The sequence below is a fragment of the Pseudorca crassidens genome, chromosome X, assembly GCF_039906515.1.
Source record: "Pseudorca crassidens isolate mPseCra1 chromosome X, mPseCra1.hap1, whole genome shotgun sequence".
Classification (NCBI taxonomy): Eukaryota; Metazoa; Chordata; class Mammalia; order Artiodactyla; family Delphinidae; genus Pseudorca; species Pseudorca crassidens.
Window position 1 is genome coordinate 116,698,237 of NC_090317.1, and position 22,372 is coordinate 116,720,608.

A 22,372-nucleotide genomic window follows, 5' to 3' on the forward strand; every position below is an offset into this window, starting at 1 on the left:
TAGAGCGCAGGCTCAGTAGTTGTGGCAGACGGGCTTAGTTGCTCCGCGGCATGTGGGATCTTCCTGGACCAGGGCTCGAACCCGTGTCCCCTGCATTGGCAGGTGGATTCTTAATCCAGGGAAGCCCCTACCATAGAGTTTTCATGTAATCTCACTTAGTCTTTAGAATAAGCCTGTGAAGTAGATATTATTTCCCCCCTTCTGTAGATGAAGAGATGAAGGCTCAGAGGGTGAAAAATAATTTGCCAAAGTTACAAAGCAAGGAGATCTGGAGCCAAGGAATGAAGTTCAGAGCTAACATTATGCTTCCCTGAAAGAAAATTTGGACACATCACAGTTTGGCTGAGACAGCCCTCCCTGGTGGTGATTCCCCATGGCAGCAGGTCATAGGGCCCTGCCAGCTGGTAGTGAAAAGAGGTTTCCAGGATCAAATAAGATCAGGTTAAACTGGGTTGTCTCCTGCAGAACTTCTCAAAGCCTCAAATGTATGTGTGTATTGCAAAGCTATACAAAGAGGGCTGTAGAGCATGGTGATACAGTTAATAATACTGTGTTGTATGCTTGAAAGTTGCTAAGAGAATCAGTCTTAAAATTTCTCACCACAAAAAGAAAGGTAACTATGTGAGGTGATAGATATGGATGTGTTAATTAACATTATGTGCTAACCATCTCACAGTAGAGTTGACCCTTGAACAGTGCAGGTTTGAACTGCTCAGGTCTACATATATGCAGATATACTCCAGTAGAAACGTTAAAAAAAAAAAAAGAATGATTGTACCGAAGTCCAAAAAAATAAAAAATAGTAAATGCTACAATACTGCACGGTCCATGGTTGGTTGAATCCGCAGAAGTGGAACCACGAATACAGAGGGCCAACTGAATTATACGTGGATTAACCTTGGTTGTTCAAGGGTCAACTGAAGATATATATATCAAATCATCACATTGTACACCTTATATTTACACAGTGTTATATGTCAGTTATATCTCGGTAAAGCTGAGGGGGAAAGAATTGATGCAAATGCAAAAAACACAAAAAAACGGAGAGGAGGCTGTAGTGTACATCATTTACCAAAAAGAAAATATTGGCCCATGGAAAGTTTGTTTTTTGCAGAATACATATTAACTGTACGGTAGAGAGTGTGAAACCCTTCCCTAAGGAAATTATTCTCATCGGGACCATCATGTTACTACTTGCTGGACCTAGAAGTGAAACCATTGGATGGCTTTGGCCCTTCCCTGACTCTGTGTGTGAGGCTCGACACTGGAACTTTTAATAAAGGCTGGTCGCTTTTAAAAAAAGAAAGAGGTGTCCCTCACTATCTGAACTTATCTAAACTCTCACTGTCTGAAAGCAGAAGCCAAATGGATTTGGGAAAGCAAGGAATACTTATATTTACCCCTCTCAGATGACATACATATTCATTACCATCCTTGGAGAAGAAACAGAAGGTAAGCCTTCATGGAAATACATTAGATTAATAACAACGTAATAGGCCATGGCTCTTCAATTGCCTGATTGGATCATTCCCACTCTTCTTCACTCATCTCTTTATTGGAGGAGACTGGAAACCTGCAAACTACATTTCCCAGACTCCCTTGCCTATCGGCCTCTGGTTGCGTTCTGCCAATGGGAGAGAATGACAGAATTGCAAGGTGGAAGAAAGGGAGAAGTTATTTTTCTCCCGCTTCTGGTGGTATCATTGGCACAGCAGGTGGCCTTCTGTCTTTCCAGCAACTGTGGTCATGGACAATTGCTGGTGGCTGCCAGCAACTGAGGGCTACAGTGAAAGTAGCAGATCTGACATCAGGGACAGCTACAGGCTCCAGTGGCCTTTGGTGTTCTCAGGAGTGACCAGGATTCCAAAAGCATCAGCAATGTTTGAACGATTTCACTGACTAATGTGCCCTTCAGCTCTGGTAACACCACCTCTTTCCTTTTGCTCCTCCAGTCCTAGCAATGGTTCCTCCAGTCTTTGGGGTAGCTTCCTGCAGTTACTACTCTCAGGGATTCTTCACCTTTCCCTTGTGCTCTTTGTGCCTTGCCAACACTTTTGTAAGCCATTTCCTGTACTGAATTCCCTCTGAAAGACCTAGAATGGACACTGTCTTCCTGACCGATCACTGACTGATACACCCACACAACTAAGTTTTCCCATACTACTGCAGTAGTTCTCAAACTTTCCTATAGAAGTCCTTCTAAAGGTAGAGAAGGATGAATGTGATTGCTTTGTTCCCCGTACCTGATATCTGATGGTTTAACCCAAAGCAGTTTCCAAAAGCAGGAAATATATTTTTAATCTTGTTTCATATTAAACTTTTTATTTTTACACAAACATGCATCATGAATGACTTGACATTACAGATGCATCAGGTTTATTATGTGGTTCTGCTTACCCTGGCATGTCACCTCGTAGGTCTTGTGGTGCAGATATCTCGGTTTGAAAAGTAAGAAACCCAGGTGCTATCTGAGGCTATTTCAGCAATTAATCACCAACGAACTAGCCCTTTTCCTTAGAGAGCGAACTCTGGAAGGTAGCTTGGCAAAGTAGAAAACGTGTGGCTTTGGGCACTTCCCTGGTGGCGCAGTGGTTAAGAATCCGTCTGCCAATGCAGGGGACACGGGTTTGAGCCCTGGTCTGGGAAGATCCCACGTGCCGCGGAGCAACTAAGCCTGTGCACCACAACTACTGAGCCTGTGCTCTAGAGCCTGCGAGCCACAACTACTGAGCCCTTGTGCCGCAACTACTGAAGCCTGTGCACTCTAGAGCTTGTGCTCCGCAACAAGAGAAGCCACCACAATGAGAAGCCCGCGCACCGCAGCAAAGGGTAGCCCCCGCTCTCCGCAACTAGAGAAAGCCCACGCACCTCAGCGAAGACCCAACGCAGCCAATAATTTAATTAATTAAAAAAAATAGAAAACATGGGACTTTGGAGGCAAGACAGGCTGTGTCCCAGTCCTAAGAGATGTTTGCTAGTTGTGTGACTTAGGGCCAGTTTCTTAACCTCTCTGAGCCTTGGTTTCCCTGTTTGTAAATTGAGCCTAGGAATCTCTACCATATCAGGTTGTTAGGAAAATTTGCTATCATATAGGTGCTTGGGAACTCCTAGATGCTTAATAAATGGTAAATTGCTATTGTCGTTATCTGCTAATGGACACTACAGCCTTTCCTGGTTGGTTTCCAAGCTCCTCCTCCCTGTAGCTCTTGGGAATGAAAACGAGGCTAACAGCCCACTCCCATATCTATCAGCCAAAAGATGTCATAGAAATTGATAGCTGGTTCTCATCAGGAAGAAGATAGGACTCCATGATCCAGTGACTTTGACTTTTAGTCAGCTGTAACCTCACCTGACAGGGACCTGCTTTATGAAAGGGATCGATAATGATACCTCTAGGGGCTTCCCTGGTGGTCCAGTGGTTAAGAGTCCGTGCTTCCACTGCAGGCATGGGTTCGATCCCTGGTCGGGGGACTAAGATCTCGCATGACATGTAGTGAGGCAAATAGTAATAATAATAATAATAATGACACCTCTATTACTTATGCTGCCTCTCTTGTTGTTCTCTTAAATTCCAGAGTGCCAAGCAATGTCTGGAAATCTAGGCACAGCTTAGAGTATAAATACACTTTTCTTTAATTGTAGGATGTATAAATTCAATGCTGAAACCACCCTGGCTGTGCCGCATTTAACTCAAGGCAAAAACTTTAATAAAATGGGCAGCCTGGGCTTCTAACTTTTGGGATGGGGGTGTATTTTGGGGTTGTTGAGGGGTTTTTCCCTTTGTCCCTAAGTAAAACTTCCATGTATTACTAGAAGCTGTAACAATCATAATAAATAATAACACCATCCAGAAATGTATAACTCTACGATACTCTATTGAAAGGACATTTGCTTTGGGGTATTTATAATGTGGTTTCTAGCTGTTAGTGTTGCCTCGTGTCACTCCTTTTCTCCTATTATCCCCATAGATCTCTTTGTCACTCAGTGCTAGCTGGGCCAGTGTAAATAGACCCTATTAAAAATTTTAAATGAATAATAATAAACCAGAAGGAATTAGATCTTAGATTTTAAAGCTTTATTTTCCAAGATTGTGAAATAGGTGGTCAGTTGATTTGAAAGGAGGGTTTGGTACACTTACAAAATAGCAGGTACTGACTTTGTGGAGCAATAGAAGTTTTCTAGAAATGAATGAGTTTACAGTACTTTAAAATGTGATCAGCGTATTTATATTAGCGTGTCAGGAGTCGAACGCTTCCATTTGACGGATTAATAATTTTAATCATCAGTTTAGAGAGTACACATTTATTCCATTTATTCAAAGAACAAATATTTACTAAGTACCTACTATGTGTCGAGTGTTGCAATAGGCAAAGACAAATAATTTCTGCCACTGTGAAACTTAGAGTCTAGTGGGGTAGGTAGATCTCGTGGGTTGAGTAGTGGCCCCCCAAAGATATGTCTGCCTGAACTTGTGAGTATGACCTTACTTGGAAAAAAAGTCTTTGCAGATATAATTAAGGTGAGATCGCCCTAGGTTGGGGTGGGCCCGAAATCCAATCAGTGTCCTAAGAGGCAGAACAGGAACACTCTGAGACCCAGGGTAGGTCATGTGAAGAGGAAGGCAGAGATTGGAATGGTGCAGCCACAAGTCAGGAGCCACCAGAACTGGAAGAGGCAAGGAAGGATTCTCCCCTAGAGCCTTCAGAGTTATCGTGGCCCCGTTCACACCTTGCTTTGAGTCTTCTGGCCTCCAGAACTGCGAGAGAACAGATTCTGGGTTTTTAAGCCACCAAGCTTGTGGCAGTTTGTCCCGGCAGCCCTAGGAAACTAATACAGCAGATACTAGTCAAGTAACCACAAAATAAATGTAAAATTGCAGCTGTGCTAAAAGTGATGATGAAGAGTTAAGTGACGTAACGAAAGCAAACCCCACAAGGATCTGACCACCTCAGGGAATGATCTGAGGGATGAAGAGGGAAGGGGTGAGTGCTCTGGGCAGAGGGAAAGGCACATGGAAAGTCCCTGTGAAAGAAGGCGGCACTGGCTAGTACCAGGTCAGGGGAGGGGGAGGCAAGGCTCAAGATGACCTTGAGGTTCCAGGTCATCTAGACCAGACCTTATCGGCCATTTTAAGGATGTTTGGTGTATAATCTAAGAGAAGAGAAGAATTCAGATATATGAAGTTCAAGGCATACTATGTAATCCATACAGAAAAATTAAGCAGTTGGTTGGAAAAGCTCCATAAAATAAGAATCATTTAAAATGACACATGCATACCTTTCACATTTTATTTGAAATATGCATTCATTCATCGGTCTCTCCATGAAGATCCAAACTTTGTCTTTAAGTATGGGTTACGTGAATGTCTTTCCTTGGCCTCTTTCTTATCCATAATGTGTTGACTGCAATTTTCCAATTCAGTTTCCTTAAATAAAGAACTGAAATACACTTGCAAAGAATTTTGAGGGCAGAATTACTCTAGAGTTTTATGAAATTTTTTGCATATTTCTCACTTATACTTAATTGAACAATTTTCTTTATAGCAATCTATCTCTATTGAGTCTTCCCAAAGCATCCAACCTAGTTTTCAGAGGAAAAAAACCTTCTGAAGTAGGAATGTGTTCATATTTCATCAGCTTACATAATACTTCATTAAATTTGGTAATTGTTTCAAAAACTGACAAAAACAGGTTAGAGACTCTTAGTAAACATACAGCTCAATTGGTAGGAGGAGAAATACCTGCGCGTCCTGGAGAGTAGCCTGCTAGCAATGAGCGAGCAGTGTGCTGTGGGCATGGACAGTGTGTTTTACAGAGGGTATCGCTGGAGAGCGCTGGTAAATCCAGCAGGTTGCTTAAGTGGATGTCAGTTACAAGAATAGAACTGAATCTGGGTTTTGAGAAGAATGGATTTCCTGGGGAAAAGAATGTATGGTTGCAAGCCAGTTAGGAGGCTAACATAGTCTATGTGAGATATTTGTAGCTTGGATTACAATGGTTCTCCATAATGGTAATGGAAAGATAGGCCCACATTTGAGAGATATGCAGGAGGTAAAATTGGCAAGATGGTGGGTTAGATGCAGTGAGAAATAGAGAAGGGTCAAATAGGACTCCATGTTTCTGGTTTGCAAAACTGGACAGACAATGGTGCATTCACTAAGTTAAGTTATGCTGGAATTGAACTAAGTTTGAGATGAGTTTGGGATACATTGAGTTTGAGGTACCTTTAATATCCGAAAGGGGTCTAGAGCTCGGAGGAAATATGTGGGCTAAAGTTTAACACTTAAATCCAATCAATCTCACCTATCAATACATTGATAGTCATGGCAGCTTTCAATCAGCAATAACTGTGCTTTGATGAGAACCTCATTAGCTACGCTATCACCTCTGCCCAAAAACTGTCATGGCAATTTTGCATACGTGTATACATTATAAAGCTTTACAATGCTAACATTTAACAGCCTGGCGGACACACACACACACACAGACAGACACACACACACTATTCCATAGGTGACAACCTTTCAAAAGAAAATCTGATTCATTATGGTTTTTCTCTGTTCCTCATTAATAATAATAATAACATACTGAGTGCTTTCTATAGGCATTCTCCTAAGTGCTCATATGTACTTTAATTCACTCAATCTTTGAAAAGATTCTTTAAGGTAGATACTGATGTCACCATGTCCATTTTACAGATGGAAAAGGTGAGCCGCAGGCAGACTAACGCTTCTAATATTGCCCACCCAGCAATTGGCAGAGCTGGGAGTCAAGCCAAGGGTGTCTGTGCCCATAACTATTGCACATCACCGCCCCCAGCAAGAGGAGCCATCACCACCCACAGGGCTCTGGACACACAGCATATTCCAGAACTCGAAAGTGGAGGAGTACGAAACAGTGCAGCCATGATTCATGTCCTATTTGATTCAGCTCGCTCTCCACAGTCATGCAATTTCCCAGCACCTAGGTTCCTGTGTTTTTTAGAAAACATATTCTTTTAAGTAGCAACTCGAATTGCTTCTTCAAATGTTTTGAAGCCTTTGTGCTGCTGGCTCAGGTAGTATTCTTGCTGGCATTGGAAAGCAATAAAGCCAATTAGGAAACTACGAAGAAGAAAGCTTCTTTAAAGAGATCTGAAATCATCTTTCAAAGTACGTAGAAGGAGGATATGTTTGCAAAACAACAAGAACTGTCTCCAAAACCTTCTGAAATCTTTAGCAATACCAGGTACTTGATATCTACCAAAAGAACTCTTTAATCTTTGAAAGAGTAAAGACGTCATAGCATCAGTGCATTAATAACAAAGGACTTGTTTTGCTATCGGGCAGCTAAAACATGTTTCTTTCTTAGAAAATATTTTCTAGATTTCATCATTCCTGGTCATAAATTAGGTATTTCTAAATTGTTGTCAGCCAGCTGACAGAGTCAGCTGGACAATTCTTTTTACAGAGGCATAACTTGACAGTGATTTGATATCAACAAACTTCGTTGTGCCTGCCCTGATTAAGTGTGCAATTTGAAGAGAAAATGAGGAAAGTGAATTCATCTCACATGGAAAAACTATGATAAAATTTCCTTGGCTTTCACACAGCCCTGGATAAGCCTCAAAACTCACTTATCTTTTATCTTACTGGTCTCAGAAAAATTTGAAGTTGTTTTAACAGGTATTCCTTCTTTTTCTCGTTTTCTTTTCATCTCTTGTCTCCTTCCATCGACACCCCGTGTCTATCTTCTATTCCCCCTTCTCACCCAACTCTCCTATTGCCCCCGGTGTCTCCCCTGCACCTCCCATCTTCCTTTCTATCTCAGATTCTCTTCTGTCCCTATAAGAATTAAATCAAGTGCATGATCACATTTTCTACTTTTGCCATTGGTATAAAGCAGGAGTCAGCAAACTACAGCCTTCTGGCCAAATCCAGCCCTCTGCCTGTTTTCATAAATCAAGTTTTGTTGGAAGATAGCCAAATGTATTTGTTTACATACCATCTACGGCTGCTTTCATGCCACAACGGCAGAGGTGAGTAGTTGCTTCTGAGACCATATGGCCCACAGAGCCAAAAATATTTACTACTGAACACTTTATAGAACAAGTTTGCTGACCCCTGGTATAAAACAATGGGCTCCAGAATTAAGCAGCCATATTTCCAGGGTCTTTGGAGCACTTATCTCTCTAGCCAGGGGACTAGATCACTATTTTGCCACCATGGGACTCTGGAAAGTCATTGAACGTGTCTTTGCCCAGTTCTGTCATTTGTAAAATCAGTCCACAAAAAGCCATTCTTGCTCCTGTTTCAGAAGGCCATGGTGATCAAACATAAAATAATGTTCCTAATACATGAATGGGGAAAGGTATCGGAACACTGTAATTTCAGATGCCAGGAGGAAAGTTTTTCTATGGACAGCATCATGAGAAGCATACACCTTGGCGTATCTGAATCGCAGAATTTGTTTTTCACTGCCTGCTCACCTTTGTAATCACTGTCTTGTGAGAGCTCTCTTGTGATAAGGAAGTGTAAGACCAGCTTCAAATACCCACTGCGGAGAGCATTTGGGAGCTAGGTCCAGCTATGGAGCTGCTGAGATCCCATAGCGGGCTTCCAAGAGCTGATATTGGCCATGGCTGCTTCGAGTTCGTTCTTTGGCTGGTGTTTCCTCAAGATGTTCCCAGATTTCCACTTCTGGGCTGTGGCCACCACCCTGTTTGTTATATCTTCAATTTATGAAGCGTGGTCTTATCATTCAGACTGTTTGGGGACAATCTACTTTCTCCTCAAACTCATTGGGTAACATGATCCCCTTAGGAAAAGATGGCTCTGGCACGGAGAGCCTGTGTGGAGATCATGTGTGAGTTTGGGATTCTTCCTCGCCTCTTAAACAGAAAATTGGAGAGTAGACACCCGTCATCTTCAGTTACGTGGGACAAATCACCTGAGATTAGCCCAGATGAGCCCCTTCCTGTATTCCTATTTGACTGAAGACATGAAATGGCTCAAGTTAAAATGTTAATATCATTTAGGAGAGGCCAGGCGAACCCTCTGAATCCCCTGGGAACTCTCTGAATCCCCATCGGCCAGCGAAGTCCTGGCAAATTTGATGCAGAGGAAAGAAATGAGAAAGCCCCAGAGTAAGGAAGGTGGGAAAGGAAGGCACGCCACATGCCTGCCCCAAGGGTGGCGCAAGGACACAGCTGACCAGAGAGGAGTGCTGCAAAGGGCTGCTCTCCACACTTAACAGGAAGGCGCAAGCGCCAGTTTCTTCAAGGCCTCCTAGGATCTCGCCGCTCAAATGAGAGCATCCCTGGGAGCTTGTCAGAGATGCAGAAGCTTAGGCCCGGGGAACTCGTATGCACCTTAAAGTTGAGACGCTGTCCTGGGATGTGCTCAGTTGTCAAAAAGGACTTGTGCCAGTTGTTAAGTAGTTGTCCAGTTATTCACGTGTTCTCTCAGCCCCACGCCCGCCCGTCCATGCGCCGCTCTGTGACACTGGTGCTGGGACTCCGCAAACTACATTTCTGTCTTGCGGGGTGCTCACGCTTTGGCTCTGCCAGCAAGACATCCCCTCCTCGGGAGGGATCTGTGCCTGGCCCCCCGAGCCCCTCCTCTCGGAGATGTCAGCACCAGTGGGCAGTGCCCGCCTCAGAGGCCTGAGTTTGAACAACATGGGCTCCTCCCCCAAGTCTCTAGCTTTTCCTCCTTCCAGCTTCTTCCTTTGTTCCCTCGGCCTCCCTCGCGGGTCAGAGCTGCTTCCTGCGTCAGTGACATCTTAGAATTCTCCTTTCACCCTTTTGGTTCCCTAGTTCACAATTTTATACTTAGTTAACGATGTCTTCATTGGAGAACCTTACTGTTCAAATGCTGGTGTGGCTTCTGTCCCCTGGCTAGACCCTGCCTGACCCTAGACCCCAAGAAGTCAGGGCAGAGAAGAGGGCCAAAGGAAGAAGCTTCTGGGTTGTTGGCTCATGAGGGGCCAGTGCCCTCAGAAGGCCTGCCTAGTGTTCACTGTTGAACTTCTTTCCCCAGCACCTCCACACCACTGTCTAGTCCCACTCTGAGAGAAGGGGCCTTGTGTTCAGCAAAAAGAGCAGCTCCCCTCTGGGGTTGCAGTTGGGGTGCAGGGAGTCTCCCCACAGCAGCGGGCATTTCAACCGAGGAGCGGAGGAGTGGGCTGTCCATCTTGCTAGAGCAGACGTGGGTGGGGAGGAGAGTGGCACCTAGAATTCTGCCCCCCGCCCCGCACACACGCACAAGAAGTAGAAAGATAGCATTGTTTTCAGCAGCGTGTCACCTCAGCATGAGGTCATATTCCTTCCTATGGTAGAGGCACACCTGAAATGATGGATTCTGATTGATCGCGTCAGCTCTTCCAAAGCAAGAAGTTGTCAGGAATATTTAATTAAAAGGAAAGGCAAAAAAAACCCCAAGCCAAACAAAAACAAAAAAGAACCAGCATGTTTAAGTGGCAAAATCCATTTGCAAAAAAAGGGTGCAACAGCAATACAGAAAAAATAAAGATTCGCGGTAAACACCAAATGGAGCAAGAATTGTGTAATTTGATGTAAACTGGCCTAAAGAGGAGAAATGGAATAAAACAGAAGAAACTACAGATTTTCAAGGAAATCAGAACCTGATTTAGAATACTTTATTTCCTTGTTAAGTTTTGAAACTGCTCAAAAGTATTGTGACTACATATCATCTCTCCGCACATGATTCAGATAAAGGGAAAGAAGACAGACCACATCATATCGTTGCCCCACTGTGCGCCAGGGATTGAGCTCCGTGCTCCACATGAAATACATCAGAGAATTTTCTCTCCTCTACCAAATAAACCTGTAGCTATTACTATCCCCATTTTAGGAGAAAACTGGAGCTCAGAAGTCCTGAATCTTACTGAAATTTGCCCACATGTTCAAATGGAATTAGGTCGCAGACTCCATGTCCTGTTTTCCGTCCCATGCAGCTGCCTCCCAGCAGCCTACTTGTGGATTATTGACATCTCGCATTGTCTCTGACCACAGACCCGGTGGCTTATGAATAACAGAAATGTATTTCTCACAGTTCTGGATGCTGGGAAGTCCAAGATCAAGGTATCAGCAGACTTGGTGTCTGGTGAGAGCCCACTTCCTGGTTCAATAGACCACAGATGGTGCCTTCTAGCTGTAACATCACTTGGCGGAAAGGGCAAGGGAGTTTTCTCTGGTCTCTTTTATGGGGGCTCTAATCCCATTCACGAGGGCTCTGCCCTCATGACCTAATCACCTTCCAAAGGCCCCACCTCCTAATACCATCACCTTGGGGGTTAGATTTCAACGTATAAATTTGGGACGGACACAAAAATTCAGACCATAACACCCATTTTTTGTAGCCTGCCCTCATTTATGATTTTCTGAGTTTTGAGTAAAACATTCAGCTTTGCGGGATTTGATTCTTTAAGTAGTCCATTACATCACCCTGTTATGGTTCTAGTATCAATACTTCGGTAAGGAATTTCCAGCCACTGAGAACCTACAGTTCTTTGCTCACCATACAGGAAACTTCATTCAGCATTGCTTTGCTTTTTCTGTACAATGGAGCTTACCATCTGATAAAGTTCTCTGTTGCCTCAAGATGGAACCAATGAAGTGGATTGTACTTAAATCATTAGATAATCCCCAGCTCATCTTTAAAAGCCTCCTAGTTCATGAGCAACAGCTGACTGAAGATAACCCCAAGTTGTGGGTTCTTGTAAACAAACTACATGTTTTATTAAAACATCCATATGAATGGCAGCTAATTTGTCCTCTACCGCAGTAGTTCGCACACTCCCCAGAATCCCTTGGGGAGCCTGTTCAAACAGATCACTGGGCTCTACCACAGAGTTTCTGAGTCAGTAGGTCTGGGCTGGGACTCAAGCATTTGCATTTGTCACCAGTTCCCAGATGATGCCAATGCTGACGGTCTAGAGTCCAGACCTGAGGCCCCCATCACTCTAAAGAAAGGCTATAGAAGATGAAGTGGCCGTTCCCTCTTTCTTCTTTAGTAATGAAATGATTTTATTTTATTTTATTTTCATTTTGAGAGCCTTTATTTTTCTTTAAGTTTTATTTTATATCGGAGTATAGTTGAGTAACAATGTTGTGTTAGTTTCAGGTGTACAGCAAAGTAATTCAGTTATACGTAGACATGTATCCATTTCAAATTCTTTTCCCATTTAGGTTATTACAGAGTATTGAGCAGAGTTCCCTGTGCTATACAGTAGGTCCTTGTTGGTTATCTATTTTAAGTATAGCAGTGTGTACATGTCAATCCCAAACTCCCAATCTGTTCCTCCCCCTGACACTTCCCCCCTGTAACCATAAGTTCCTTCTCTAAGTCTGTGAGTCTGTTTCTGTTTTGTAAATACGTTCTATGAAACTGGTTTTAAATCAGGGTGGAAATGCATCTAGCTGAAAGATTATATTTCTTAGCCTCTCTTGCAATTGATGTGGCCAGGTGACTAAATTATAGCCTGTGAGCTATAAGGAGAAGTGTCGGGTGGGAACTCCAGGAAGGCTGCTTGCAGGAAGCTGGGTCACTGGGAAGAGCCTGCACAGAGGCAGCCTCTAAAATGGCCCCAGTGACGCCCACCTCCTGGTATTCAGGCCCTTGTACGAGTCCCTCCGCTTGAGCACAGGCTGGACTTCTAATGGGAGAAACCAGCTGCCGAGTCATGAGGCAGCCCTGCGGAGAGGTCCAGGTAAGTGAGTGTGGAGGGGGACCCTGAACCCTGCCAGCACCACGCGAGTGGGCTCAGAAGCACATCTTTCTGAGCGGAGCCTTGAGGTGACTGCAGCCTAGCCGCTGCCTTCCTTGCAGCCTGTGAGACACTGAGCCAAAAACACTCGGCTAAGCTGCTCCCAATGGTGAGAAACTATGAGATAATAGAACTTTGAAATAATAATATCTATGAGATAATACGGAAACTGAGATAATATTATTTCCAACCCCTAATTTTTAGGATGACTTGTATAAGCAGCGATACGTAACTAACCCAGAACCCCTTCTTCCTTCTCCTGCCCTGATACCTGGATACAAGAGCTAGAGCCACAGAAGCCCTCGTTGCCCACGAGGATAGAGTCTATATGATGAGGATGGTAAAGCAAAAAGACAGGTGTCTGGGTCCTGATGATACCAGAAGACCAACAATGGGCTGCATACTTCCCGACTTCTTTTATATGAGGGAGAAACAGACTGCTGTCTTATTGAAGCTTAAAAATATTTATGTATGCCTGCCTTTCCTCCTTTCACCAAGTCTATAAAGTAAAAATATTACAATTTTAACAGACATTTAGCTCTTACTATATGCCAGACACTGTCTAAACACTTTACAAATATTAACCCATGAAACTGACATCACAACCCTATTGATAGTCCCATTTTGCAGATGGGGAAATCTGGGGCACAGAGAGGTGAACTGATTTGCTGAAGGTCACACAGCTAGTGAGGATTATAAACCCAGGCGGTCTGGCTGCAGAATCTGTGCTTTTAATCGCTAAGCCCTGTTGTGTTGTGCTAACATTTCCTAAGTACTTCCCGAGTGCTGGCCATCATACTAAGTGCTTTACACATTTCACAGGAGAGGAAACTGAAGCTCAGGGAGGGTTAAGTAACTTGCTGAAAACCACAAGGCTGACACTGGCAAGTTGAGATTCAAATCCAGGTTACCGCTTGTGAAATGACACTTCTGTTCTGGGCCTAGCTTGTCTTCAAGGATTCCCAGTGACCGCCTCATTGAATCCTGCACTCCCCAAACTTGGCTGTGCATTCAGGTCACCTGGGAGGCTTGGGTAGTGCAGATTCTGACTCAGAAGTCCTGGCCTGGGGCCCAAGAGTCTGCATTTCTCACACATGCACAGATGACAGTGATGCTGCTGGTCTGGGGACCATGCTTCATGCAGTGAGTGTTCAGACAGCAGGAGATGGACTTTTTCCTTAGCAGGGCTTGACCCTAAGTGGCTGTGCTACCTGTTTCCTTTTCTGTAAAACAGGAGGGAGCTAGAGGAGATGTTCAATGAAGTCCCTTCCGGTTCTCAAAGTTGTCGATTCTGTGCAGAATATAATTTTCTGCCACTCCCCACACTTTTGTACTTAGCTGACAAAGAAAGTAATCCAAATTACCACAAGCATAATTAAACACCTCTAATTTGATATTAGATCAACTTGTCCAACCCCCTCACCTGGCAAGTGAGAAAACAGAGAAGTGAAATGACTTCTCAGGTCACAGAGCTGGGCGCTGGGGAGCTGTGACCCCACGCTGCTGCTTCTCAGACTTGGCTGTACCTCCGGGGAGCTGGGTACAACGCAGAGTCTGGTTTCAGAGCTTGTGCATTGCTACCCAGCTCTCAGGTGAGTCCCACAGGGCTGGTCCTGGGGGCAGGGATCCAGGGTGCATTTCTCACAGCATCATGCTGCTCTCCAACCACACGACGCGGGCGCAAAAAGACAGCTCGGCTGGGGAGGGAAACCGAGACCAGGCCTCCGGGTCCGCATAGTCACAAGAGACAGGAAGAGCACAGTGAGACAGGAAGGGATGAGCCGAGTGACCCGAATTCAGGAGGACCACCACCACAGGAGGGGTGAGGTTCGGGGAGGGCCTGAAGTTCAGGGGAAGCGGTTAGAGTCCCAGCGAGGGCTGAGAACACAGCAAGAGCAGACCCACTTCCGGCTCTGCAGCACGGCTTTCCTGGTGTTTGTCTGACGCAAGAGCCAACCCCCTGGAGCTGGTCCGGGCCTGTAGGTGGGCACAGACCTGGGTGGTAGCACCAGGCTGGTGTGGGGTGTTCAGGGGTAGCCCCCAGGCAACAGCCTGACCTGGGGCCCTGGGTCCCATGCATCTATGAGACTTCTGACCTCAATTAATTAGTCTTTAGTAAATGTCCCCTGTGTGCCTAGCGCTGTGCTAGGTGATCTGGCAGATGAAATGAAGTATACAGTATGGTCTCTACACTCAAGGGATTTGTCATTTAATGGGGGGAGCCAATGGGAAGCAAGCTGAAAATTCAAGAGAGTTCCAGAGAATGCTAAACTTTGCAGTGAAGACTGGGTGTGCAGTGGCGAATCTCAGAAGGAAAAAAAATCACCTGAAGAGGTGATACCTGAGCTGGGGCCTTAGGGAGATGTGACCTATTACTAAAGTGGCCCCAGTTCTAACCCCCTCCCTGTATGCTCACCCTTTGTCATGTAACTTTGTAGCCCCTGCCGCTTCCCTGACTTTATTTTTTTTTTTTTTTTTGCGGTACGCGGGCCTCTCACTGTTGTGGCCTCTCCCGTTGCGGAGCACAGGCTCCGGACGCGCAGGCTCCGCAGCATGTGGGATCTTCCCGGACCGGGGCACGAACCCGTGTCCCCTGCATCGGCAGGCAGACTCTCAACCAGTGCGCCTCCAGGGAAGCCCTTCCCTGACCATTTTGATTCTGCACTCAGCCACGTGGCTTGCTCTGGACATTGGGGTGTTAGAAGACTCGACACAGCAGGGGCCTGACAATTGGCTCGCATAGTTCCGCTTGCCTTTTACACTGCAGGCACCACCAGGAAGAGCTGCCCGGGCTAGTCTGCTGGAGACTGAGAGACCAGCAGGGCAAAGCCAGTTCACCCCAGTTGTCCCAGCCAAGAAGCAGGCAAGCCCCAGACACAGAAGCCCGCTGAGCCAACCACCACAGCTGTGCGAGCGCTAAGCGTTTGTTGTCTCCTGGCACTGAGGTTCTGTGACTGTTTTTATGCAGCGTTATTATGAAAATAGGTAATTGATATACTAGGTAGAGGTTGGAAGAGTGGAACACTCGAGCCAGGCCTGCAAAGACTCCTTTAGAAAAGTACAACTTAGAACAAGGCTCCCCTGGTTAAACACGTTTGGGAAATGCTGAGTAACTGAGGATAACAGGTTTCTTGATGTAGGACTTCCCAGGGCCTTGATTGTGAAATTGTACATTGTGAACCTCCAGCAAGAGGGAGTGCTCAGAATGCAACATTTCTTGAACATTGGGTGAAATGTCTCATGGGACAAGGTTGCCCCTGAACACATTTTGGGACTCAGCAAATGACGTGCCGTTCCATCACTAGCAGAAAAATTGTGCTAGGGTAGGGATATTATCTTTCTTTTTAGTGCCATAGCTCCGGGGACTCGAGCAGTGCTTGCCAGGTCATGGTCACTCAGTAGATAGAGATGGAGGTAGGGAGGGAGGGAGGGAGGGAAGCTGTGGGCTTTCTTACTGCTGCTCTTCCATTCGTGCTGTGCCTCTGCCTTTGTCTACCTGGTGAGCCCAGACTGTGTTTCAGAGCTCAGGGTGCAAGTCCTCGCTTCCCTGAAGACTTCTCTGACGTCCTCAAGTAAAGTTGGGTGATTCATCCATCATTATAAATGCTTAAGTACCGCCGCTATGTCCATCTCCCCCACAGTGCTGGGAGCTGCACGGCTGACACCAAGCACAGAGTCCCTCGCACTGTAGGTGCCTAAAGAGTATGTGCTGGGAAGAAGCAAGGGGGAGAAGGACGGAGAAGGAGAGGGAGAAAGGAAAGAGGGATTGAAGGATGGGAAAGAGGGAGGGAGGGAGAAAGAGAGGGAGAGAAGGAGGTAGAAATTAATATTCAGGGATCGTTTCGTAATAGCAAATGGTTAGTGATGATAAGACTGGAGAGGTTTCCTGGGGGCAGGTGGTGGAGAGACATGAATATAAGTAAATGAGTTCAGTCTTTATCCTGTAAGTCATGAGGTGCCACCGATTAATAAGCAAGAAGGTAGCATCAGATAAGCTTTCTCCGGACATTGCTTTTTGCCAGCAGGTAAAACACTCTTACACCATGTATTCCAAGGTAGCCGGAATATGATTTAAGTCATTTACTTAATAGAGAAAACAGTATGTAGCAAAAGAGAAAAAAAAAATTATTTTGGCACAAGTCCCTCAAACTTTGTAAACTAATACAGAGACCTCTGTTGAATGGAGATGTTGCACTCAATGGGGGCCTGGTGACCAGAAGTGGTCACCCATGAGGCTGAGCCATGTGTTTACATATTAAATATTGAATCACATCTGCCCTGTGTTGCTAGAGGAAGGCAGGAGTCCCAAGAAGAGTAGTCTGCAATCAAAGTGGAATTAAATATTTTCCTCTTCTGAAAGCCAGTAACAGTACAAATAAGCATTTAATCAAGATTTGTTTATCATCAACCCTCATGCATGGAACATAAAGGGCTTGTCAAATTTAGGCGTTCCATTTTCTACCCTTTAAATTGTCAAGCAGATGCTGGCGGTTTCCTCATGGCTATCATGCCTGCCAGAGTTGAAGGAATGGCTTGTATTTTTTTGAAAGCTCTCCAGTACCATAGGTACCTTAAGTGTTCTATACTAAGTAGGAGAAACTCAAAACATATCAAGTGTGCCTGCTTCATACACTTGTAGTCCTAACTAATTCGAAGCTGGCTGGGAGCATTAAACAAGCTAAATCTTATTTGTATTGACATTTAATAAGAGGTGAAAATGCAATTCTGCCCAAATCTAAACAAGCCAAAAGGATTACAGAAGTGGGAGAATTGCCCAGAGGTTTCCAGAAATGTAAGAAACTTCGTGTGTGTGCACGCGCGCGCGCGTGTGTGTGTGTGGATAGGAAGAGATTTTGGTATTTAGATATTCCACAGTCTCTGTTGCAGTCAATATGTGGAGGGGTGACATCTAGTCACATCCAGAAAGGGATGAAGTTAAGTAACAGATGTGACTAGCGTTCACAAAAATAACCTATACAGACCCTATAAACTTGTGGCTGAAAATATTTGAGGATACCCCGATCCCATCAAAAAGATTTTGAGAAGGATCTCAAAGAATATGACTGGAATTTTAAAAAGCTGATTCGATTATCTTCTGTTCTTAAAAAATGTTTTAATAGCCAAAAAAAGGATGCTCAGATTGGAGGCTAGAAAAAGAAGAATCAGAAAGCAAGAATTAGTCAGTGTCTCTACAGGCATCCTAGAGTAAGGGGCTCTGAACACCCAAAATGGGCATCCACTCTACTCAACAGATCTACCCCTATGGTTGGCTGAAAAACACCCCTCCCCCAAAGATATCCACATCCTAATGCCTGGAACTCGTGAAGGTTACTTTATATTAAGTGATTAAAGTAATCACTTTGCAGACATTAAGGATCTCGAGATGGGGAGATTATCCTGGACTGTCCAGGTGGACCCTAAATGCCATTACTTGTATCTTTATAAGAGGGAAGCAGAGGGAGATTTGACACAGAGGGAAGAGTCCATGTGAAGGTGGAGGCAGAGATTAGAGCGATGCAGCCACAAGCCAAGGAACGCCAGGCAGCCACCAGGAGCCGGAAGAGGCAAGGAACGGGTTCTCCCCTAGAGCCTCCAGAGGGAGTGTGGGCTTTCCAGCACCTTGATTTTGGCCCATGGATAATGATTTTCTGGCCTCCAGAACCGTGAGAGAATAAATCTCTCGTTTTCAGCCACCGATTTTGTGGTGATTTGTTACCGAGGCCACAGGGAAGGAATACAACTCCTAGCTCAGGATGAGTGCCTCAGGCAGTTAGAGTTTAGGGACACTCCCATTATATCCGTGCAATTCACCCTCACTTCCCTGCCCCCCTGGGCCTTCACTCCCTGCTGACCCGGCTCTGATTCCTTGCTCTCCAATTAACCTTCTGGATAATAATTTGGCATTTTTTTTTATAGATTCACCAAAAGAGAGAGACAACACCAGCCAGAGACATAAACTTTTTGGTCAGCTCAGCAGTTAGGTTTTCTATTGTGAATCCACTTTATTTTTTTTTAATTTTTATTTTTTTTTAATTAATTAATTTATTTTTGCCTGCGTTGGGTCTTCATTGCTGCCCGCGGGCTTTCTCTAGTTGCGGCGAGCGGGGGCTACGCTTCGCTGCGGTGCACGGGCTTCTCATTGGATGGCTTCTCTTGTTGTGGAGCATGGGCTCTAGGCATGCGGGCTTCAGTAGTTGTGGCTCGCGAGCTCAGTAGTTATGGCTCACAGGCTCTAGAGTGCAGGCTCAGTAGTTGTGGCGCACGGGCTTAGTTGCTCTGCAGCATGTGGGATCTTCCTGGACCAGGGCTCGAACCCGTGTCCCCTGCATTGGCAGGTGGATTCTTAACCACTGTGCCACCAGGGAAGTCCCTGTGAATTCACTTCAGATTTATGCATTAGTCTCTGTGAGACTGACTAGCAGAAGCCAACACCCCCAAAGCTGGTTAGCTTCAGTCATACCAACACAGTCAATTTTCTGGACCTGCAATGTTGAAGTCGCAGTGTGCAAGTTCCTGATGATCTTGCCAGCCTACTGAATCCCAGCCTGGGTGGCCAACTCTCTTTCTTTGATGGCATCTCCATCTCCTCTGTCAAAATGTAGCAGTGGCGTGCATTGGGTGAACTCATTTCAGGTACCTGTGAAAAGGTGCAGCCTTTCTCTAAAAGATATAAGAATATCATGAAAATAGACCCTTGATGTACTTGTCAAGCCTCAGTTGCAAGTGAAATAACCCCAACTCAAATGAGCTTAGATAGCAAAAGTAAACCCAAAATGACTTAAAGACTTAAATATGAGACATGACACCATAAAACTCATAGAAGAGAGCATAGGCAAAACATCTCTGACATAAATCATAACAGTACTTTCTTTTTTTTTTTTTTTTTTTTTTTGCGGTACGCGGGCCTCTCACTGTTGTGGCCTCTCCCATTGCGGAGCACAGGCCCCGGACACGCAGGCCCAGCAGCCGTGGCTCACGGGCCCAGCCGCTCCGCGGCATGTGGGATCTTCCCAGACAGGGGCATGAACCCGTGTCCCCTGCATCGGCAGGCGGACTCTCAACCACTGCGCCACCAGGGAAGCCCACAACAGTACTTTCTTAAATCGGTCTCCCAAGGCAAAAGAAATACAAGCAAAAATATTTTTAAATGGGACCTAATCAAATTTATAAGCTTTTGCACAGCAAAGGAAACGATAGACAAAATGAAAAGACAACCTACAGAATGGGAGAAAATATTTGCAAACAATGCGCAAATGATGAGAGCTTGATTTCCAAAATATACAAATAACTCATACAGCTCAATATAAGAAAACAACCAACCAACAAACCAACCAATCAAAGAATGGGCCGGAGGCCTACATAGACATTTCTCCAAAAAAGACATACAGATGGCCAACAGGCACATGAAATGATGTTCAACATTGCTAATTATTAGAGAAATGCAAATCAAAACCACGATGAGGTATCACCTCATACCAGTCAGAATGGCCATCATTAAAAAGTCTACAGATAACAAGTGCTGGAGAGGGTGTGGAGAAAAGGGAGCCCTCTTGCACTGTTGGTGGGAATGTAAATTGATACAGCCACTATGGAGAACAGTATGGAGGTTCCTGAAAAAACTAAAAATAGAGCTACCATATGACCCAGCAATCCCACTACTGGGTATATACCCTGAGAAAACCATAATTCAAAAAGATAAATGCACCCCAATGTTCACTGCAGCCCTATTTACAATAGCCAAGACATAGAAGCAGCCTAAATGTCCATCAACAGAGGAATGGATAAAGAACATGTGATACATATATACAATGGAATACTCCTCAGCCATTAAAAAGAATGAAATAATGCCATTTGCAGCAACATGGATGGACCTAGAGATTATCATACTAAGTGCAATAAGTCAGACAGAGAAAGACAAATATTATATGATATCAGTTATGTGTGGAATCTAAAAAAAAATATAAGTGAACTTATTTACAAAACAGACTCACAGACATAGTAAACAAACTTATGGTTATCAAAGGGGCAGGGGGGAAGGGATAAATTAGGAGTTTGGGATTAACAGATACACACTACTATATATAAAATAGATAAACAATAAGGACCTACCATATAGCACAGGGAAGTATATTCAATATCTTGTAATAACCTATAATGGAACAGAATCTGAACTTTGCTTTACACCTAAAACTAACACAACATTGTAAATCAACTATACTTCAATAAAAAAATTAGCTTATATACACAAACCAAAAAGAAATTTATTTCCTCTCATAACTGAGAAGTTCAGAAGGAAAGCTTCAGCTTCAGGCATACCTGGATCCAGGAATCCAATAACGTAACCAGGAATTCATCCCTTTCTATCCGTCTCTCAGTTCTGTCTTCCTGTTGTTGACTTTCAGTCTCTGGTAAGCTTTCCTCTCTGGGTGGCATATTTATCCATTAGAAGTTCAAGACTTACCTACCCTTCTTTCTAGCCATCACAGCAAAAAGCAGTTGCCTCTTTACAATTTGTCTTAGCAAAAAATCCTGGGGAAGCTCCACCTGGTCCATCTAGAGTTACAGATCCTTCTTTGAACCAACCACTGTTGCCAGGAAGCTGTGTGGTTAATTGTCATTGTGACAATTTATTTGTTAAATGTTTCAGTATGAACAGTGTGAAATATGTATATAAATCAAGTCGAATCTCCACCTCAGGGGTGGTTAGCATTTGAAAGCCTACAGTCAGGAATCAACACCCCAGGAGTGATTAGCTAGAAGTACGCTAATCAGGAATAAGTACCTTCCCAAAATTCCAGCAGGAAAAACAGAGCCCACTCAAATTTGGATAATTCAAGAACGGTTTAATAAAAGTATGGTTTACAAAGGTTTGGATAGGGTGTCGAGAAATCTCAAAGGATAGCACAGTACTTAGGAGCTAGTAACAACAAGACTGTTACCACCCTAGGCCCAAAGAGATGAGAGAAAGCAGCAGTTACCAGAACCTGGAAGGAGACAGTCATGTAGAAGGTACCACCTTGACAGGAACTGTGACCTTCAAGATGGGTCACAGCAAGCTTAAGGAGGCCGTGCAGGGATAGAATTGGGGGAATAAATACACTAACCCCACTCGCTTCTCTCTTCCCAATCACCTGCTGGCCTCACCATTGGCCAAAATCAGTTGGAAGCCAGAGGGTATGTATGGGAGCCTATTGACACAGTCCATACAGGTCAGCCTCCCAGGCCAGAGAGCAGAGAGAGAAAGGGTGGAGAGTATGAGCTGGACAGACCAGCAGAAAATATTCAGCAAAAGATGTGATGATGTAGCACTCAAAATCTAAACATGGGGAGCTGGACAGGAAGATGGCGGAAGAGTAACATGCGGAGATCACCTTCCTCCCCACAGATACACCAGAAATACATCTACGTGTGGAACAACTCCTACAGAACACCTACTGAACGCTGGCAGAAGACTTCAGACTTCCCAAAAGGCAAGAACGTCCCCACGTACCTGGGTAGGGCAAAAGAAAAAAGAAAAAACAGAGACAGAAGAATAGGGACGGGACCTGCACCAGTGGGAAGGAGCTGTGAAGGAGGAAAGGATTCCACACACTAGGAGCCCCTTC